Below are 6,889 nucleotides of genomic sequence, written 5' to 3'. Positions count from 1 at the left end.
GACAGTGCTGAGGGGATGGAATGGGTTTCCTAGCCATGTTGATAGACAGTGCTGAGGGGATGGAATGGGTTTCCTAGCCATGTTGATAGACAGTGCTGAGGGGATGGAATGGGTTTCCTAGCCATGTTGATAGACAGTGCTGAGGGGATGGAATGGGTTTCCTAGCCATGTTGATAGACAGTGCTGAGGGGATGGAATGGGTTTCCTAGCCATGTTGATAGACAGTGCTGAGGGGATGGAATGGGTTTCCTAGCCATGTTGATAGACAGTGCTGAGGGGATGGAATGGGTTTCCTAGCCATGTTGATAGACAGTGCTGAGGGGATGGGTTTCCTAGCCATGTTGATAGACAGTGCTGAGAGGATGGAATGGGTTTCCTAGCCATGTTGTCTCCTTAACACAAACAGCTAACAGAGACAATTTCCTGCTTTTATACACCTGCCTCAATTACTAGCAGGTGTCCCTAATTAAATTAATAAAGCAATTAACACTTAACCAATTAAACACAAAACACACATTTACCAGTGTGCAGGGCCTCTGTCTCAACACATATACATAAACACACACACACACACACACACACACACACACACACACATATATATATATACAGTATATATATATATACACATACACATACACAAACTTATTTTATTATTATTATTATTATTATTATTATTATTATTATTATTATTATTATTAATAATAATAATAATATTATTATTATTATTATTATTATTATTATTATTATTAATAATAATAATATTATTATTATTATTATTAATAAACACACACACACACACATTTGTACAGTTCCTATAGAGTGCAATACTATAGGAATGTCACTATTATTCTGTATATATCTATATCAAAGCAGGAGAGTGGGCAGGGTTGGATGGAAAGATGTTTACTAGCAGTTAGAATGCTGTCATTTTAAAATGAGAACATAAGAGCGAGCCTCTTCCTGTCCGCAGAGCAGCAGAGGCCACTGAGCTGCTGCACAGCATTGAGTCCAGTGAAGGGCTTCAGGGGCTGCGGTTGAGTGAGAGGAAGTGCTGGAGGATGAGCACACAGCAGAGTGCAGAGGAAGTGATGGCAACACTGATACTTTATATCATTATGTTAATGTTAAGGTCTTGAATCCCTGTGAACGGGGCAGGACATCCCTGGATATGAGATACTGCAGCTTAGAGGAGTCAGAAAGCTTGAACTTGCACAGCTTTAGAGGATGAATGAAATACTGAGGTGGGTTTCTTTAACAGTGCTGTAGAAAAGCTTCTTACATACAGAGCTTCTGAGTTCAAGTTTAGTGAACAGGGCCCTTCAGCTAGACAAACCCTCCCCCTCACCATGACACACTACAGCAGAAAACAGTGCTGCAGATAAGAGGAGCACTGTAGTAATTCATGGCTGAAAAACAGACATTTACACCCCCATAAATATTTCAGATTTGAAATTAAAAATGAACTAGCCTTGCACATGCAGTATTAGAGGGACTAGATTTGAAAGAGCGAGACGAGGAAGCCCCTATGGGTGAGGCACTGCCCCCCAGCTCCAGAGCTCCACTGCAACCACAGAGTGCACAAATACTTTGTACAGCAACATTGTCATATTGACACAGTTCTGTGATATGCATCTCTTATACAGTAAAGTTCATTCTTAAATAAACTGATTCAAGAAATTAGAAAGCTAAGTGTGTGTGTGCTTCTTTATTTTTCTACATGAACCTCTTTATATAATCACTTCATCATACTATACCAAACCTGTATAGGATTTTCTCTTTATTTACTTATTTTTTGACCATGTTTGTTTTCCTGAGATGGACTGGCGTCCCGTCCAGGGTGTAGTCTCTCCTTGCACCCTGTGTATGCCAGGTTAGGCTCCGGCTCACCGCGACCCTGTAAAGGAGTAAGTGGTTTATGATAATGGATGGATGGATTTTGTTTTCTAGTAAACTTTTCAAAGCAGCAGATCAGACCCTATCATGTAAAGATGATTGACTGGCATGTTTGGTTTGAAAATGCTCAGCTCAATCTCCCCTTTTCAGAATCTCCTCTCTGCAGTTTGACAGCGGGTGCAGGGCTGTATGCAGTATTCAGGCTCAATGTAAACCTGCCTGCCTTCACTTCCTCTCCATAACCACAGACACGTATTTCCTTCTCAGAAATGAATGCAGAACTGACCGACCGCTTAACACCAAAAGAAAACAAGTTGTTTTTGACATCTGCAGTGAACAGCACTGAGAGGTACACTTTCAATCTATAACACTGATCTATCTACATCCAGTAAACCCTGTATTTACACACACTCTTTACATTTACTTTTGCTGGGCAAAATGAAAGGACTGCAGTAATATATATATATATATATATATATATATATATATATATAGTGAACCTGTTCAGTCCACGTAATTATGAGACGTGCAAGCTGTGTCTGTGATGGTGCAGAAAGACGTGACAGAGACCCAGGTCAGGAGCAATTTCTTTTTTAATTGTTTTCCTGTTTTCTTTTTGCCAATAAAAACACACACAAGTTCTTGTTTATAATGACAAATAATCTGAATCAAATGAACAGGGTCCAGGACTTTCTCCGTGGATGGGATCCCTCTGGTAAGTAGTTGGTTGTTGCATCCTAGTTCCCTCTGTGTTGGCTTGATATTGTGGTTTCTTTCTCTCTTTCCAGGTTGTCTTGAGCTTCCACCAGATGGCGCTGTGTGGTCCGGCTCGTCCAGTTCCTCTACAAACAGGTTTGTACTCCAGAATGCCCCCCGGTGGTCCTTCACGGAATTGCACGGCCCACAGCACCTAGCCAACCTTTCGTGAAGGTAAACAGGAATAACGCTGTGCAGATTAGTATTCGTTAATGTTTTTAGCAGAGAGAAGGATTAAACGCACAGACCAGTTATACATAAAAAGCGCTTCATTTAATAACCAGAGAAGAAGAATACGTGTTGACTGTCACTGTGGGCCAGAAGGAGGATTTCAGACCTAAGAAAAAAAGGGTGGATTCTAAATATAGCATGGAAGAAACAACAATGAGAAGTGTAATATACTTACCGGCCTGGGAGTGTTTGCTGCCCATTCGGAGAGGAAGGGATCCACCAGTGGCATACGTGAGCCGGTCCCAGTATCAGTATTTGCCTTGTAGTGCTGACCTCACAGCACCTCCTGGTGGTCAATCAGGGAACCTGGAAAACCATACAACAAGCATACACAAGACTACTGCAGACCTGAACTGACCCAAGTACGAGCACATACCAACCTGGGGACTCAACGCGTAAAGAGCAGGACCTCCCTGGATAAGGAATTCCCCCTCTCTGGATCTTAGTTATTGCTCACTAAACTCCTGTGTGTTTGTTTAGTATTGTGTTAGTCTGGACTCTGGCCTATTACTTTGCACTGTTACAGACACCTACCAATCCTGCTAATACTTGTACTCCTCTGGTTCACACTTGGTGTCAGAGTGGGATTGCTAAAACTGCAGAATCTCACTGCAGTGTCCACTTGTCTATACAGAAAATGGTTGATCTTGAGTCTTTGGTGAACGTCGCAGGAACTCTGCAGGAGACCCTGGCGAATGTTGCAACCGCACAACAGGAGACCCTGGCAAGGGTCACAGCTGCCCAACGGGAGACCCGCCGAATACAGAACGAGCAGCTGCAGGAAGCAAGGCTGGAAACAACTGGCAGCCAATTCCACCCAAGCTTCAACCATCAGATCAAATATTGTTTTTCTGAAAGAGAAAGAATGACTTCAGAATGAGTTTGTCCTGGATCTTTTAATGCAGGTTCAGTGACAAGCTGTCGCTCTCCTCATCCACCTTTAGATTAAAAATTGAAAAAGGGGGTATGATTATTTATCTGCTGCAAAATCTAATCATTTATTGCACTGCTTATTATTTCCAAATCTGACCCCTTTCCCTTCTTCTGAGGAAGGGTCACATGAGGACAGAACCACGAGGGAAGTTTATAGTTGGTAAAATGTATTTCCTCGTCTTTTTTATGTTACACACGAAGCCGAACAAGACTTTAAAAAGTAAAACAGGACACCCAAACTTGATGATTTACCTGCTAATATCTCCACACAACTTCCTGTGTCATAAATGCTGAGACTTCTGACAGAGTGACAGTCACATAATCTATAGCTAGCTACCTATTTCCCAGCCTTGAGAAACATGACAAGGACAACATGTGGTCTACAATGTACACAGGGTGTGATATGTCACATTTCACTCTATTATTCGCATGTTTTGTTAATTGATATGGAAAAGTGATATATATCACTCAAAGTCCGAATTCGGTCGATGAGCGATTTCAAATAACCACATCGCGAATTGAACAGCGCATTATTTTCAAAGACTGAAATGAAAGTTATTTCGATGTTTGATGAAATTATTTCGCACAATTTGAAACAAATATTTTGCTCATTGACCAAGATTGAGTGGGATATCATGTAAGCATGTAACATGACAGCTACACACGCACGTTGTCTTTGTTGTCAACTGTTCTGTTTTGGAAAAGCCTAAATAATATAACCTGTGATTTTATTTGACATTTGAACTTGTTTTCACGATAGTAAATGTTAATAATCTAATATAGAACTTTACAAAAGTAGAAGCTGTGATTTACATACTCATCCGGGCGTTTCTTGGAGTCGTCTCGTTGTATTGTTGTCGGTACTGGTCACAGGCTGTATCCAGCACCCCGTGGTTCAGACATACTGGGTTGAAGTCTGGGTGACAGGTTACGCATGTAAAGGGAAGGTCATTATTTTTACAGGTCTCCCGAGTTTTGTCGATTTCCTGACAATAAATGCTCTCTCTTTGTGTACCCACTGCTTGGCAGTTACCACAGGAGCACCTGAGATAAGGAACGTGAAATCCCAGTGGAATTAGGCTTTATTCTCGTTTGCATTCGGATACCTGTGCACGGACATTGTTGTGGTTTTGGCTCCGTCTAGCGGAATTTGAAGAAATGTTTCTGAATATTATTATTATTATTATTATTTATTTCTTAGCAGACGCCCTTATCCAGGGCGACTTACAATTGTTACAAGATATCACATTATTTACATACAATGACATTATTTTTTTTTACACACAATTCCCCATTTATACAGTTGGGTTTTTACTGGAGCAATCTCGGTAAAGTACCTTGCTCAAGGGTACAGCGGCAGTGTCCCCCACCTGGGATTGAACCCACGACCCTCCGGTCAAGAGTCCAGAGCCCTAACCACTACTCCACACTGCTGCCGGGAGATTTGTCTTCATCGCTGCTATTTTCTGTTTCATTCGTTTTGCTCTCATACGGCTCGAAATGATAGAGCTCCAGGCCATCGGAAGATAGTTGCTCTATAAGGCTTTTATTATTGTACATTGTTTCTGAATACAGAGACACAAATCTGAATCGGAGCTGCTGTCGTAGTCTGTCTTTATTGCAGCTTCCATGTCCAACACTAAAGGTGTTCACTCTGTGACATCACAGGATTTCTTGCTTGGGGCAAAAATATCAGTTTTAAAAATGGGACCATAATGGATTTTTATTTTATTTTTGTCTTTTAAATACGGACCACATGGAGTAATTTATCAGTATTTTTTTTATTAATTTCTTTTTCTGTTTCGGTTCCCCTTTAAAGACGTGTTCTTTAGTACGCAACTTACTACAATGATGATCTCACTTGAGCAACCTGTTGAGTTTTGTCTTGATTTAAATGTCATTTTTCTCGCAGCTAAAACAATTTACTTATTAGTCGTCTAACGAATGAATGCTTATAGTATTAACTATGCGACCAACCTGTTTATATAAACGATTGTGAAACGATTTGAAAGTAGCCTGTAATATATATATATATATATATATATATATATATATATATATATATATATATATATATGATTTATAGGATATATATAGGATATATATAGGATTTCAAAACTTGAAAATAAATGATCACGAAAGTTTTCTAATGAGTAATGTGAGAATGAATTTAATGGTATGCATGTCTTATTTGATGAGAACTGAAACATACACATTTTATATAAAAAAAAGTAATTTAAAGAAGTAATGCATTCTGAGTGTATAGATGTTTTTTTGTAGTGTAATTATTGACACCATAGGTAACGAACACAACCTGAATTTTGATTATGCAATTTAAACATGCAAAAAAACAAAACATTAACAGCATGTCTATAAAGTATTGTAGTGATCCTAGGGGGGAGGAGCACAATCAGGATAGTGTTGAGGGTGTGTGTGTGCGTGCGTGCGTGCAGGGGGTTGCATTGTGTGTGTATATGTGCAGGGTTTCACGTGTTGTGTGTGTGCGTGCGTGCAGGGGGTTGCATTGTGTGCATATGCGTGCAGGGCTTACATGTTGTGTGTAGAGGAATTGGGGTTAAAGTTTGGCATGAAAGACGTGGGGGCGGGGTCTGAGTAAGGGGCGGAGGGAGCATGGGGGTGTGTGGAAAAGACCGGGAGATTTGGGGAGACAAGTGTTGTAGAAGGTTGTGTTTAGGGGAGAGAAAGCGAAAAAAGGTAGAGTAAGGAAAGACAACTAATATCAATCTTTTTATTTTTGACTCCCAGTTCCCTTCCCTGATTTTATTTTATTGATTATTTTGTTAAAAAAAATAAACTGCGTGAGCCTTCAACTCCATCACGGCCTCAGACTCATCTTTGTCCCAAGAACCCAAAAACGCTACAGTATATATTTCTATTAATTTTCAGCAAAATAACACATTGAATCCGAATATAACAAAGAAGTTTCTTAATTCAAGCTACATGATGATTGCCCATTGGTACCAAGTACTGGAGACTGACCCGATTCTCAAATCCAGTCCTGCAGCACTCACTGCGCTCTAGATTTTTGATCTGACCGACTTATTCGTTTATT

Source organism: Acipenser ruthenus, chromosome 41 (genome assembly GCF_902713425.1).
Source record: "Acipenser ruthenus chromosome 41, fAciRut3.2 maternal haplotype, whole genome shotgun sequence".
Classification (NCBI taxonomy): Eukaryota; Metazoa; Chordata; class Actinopteri; order Acipenseriformes; family Acipenseridae; genus Acipenser; species Acipenser ruthenus.
Note: the sequence above shows the minus strand (reverse complement) of the source record.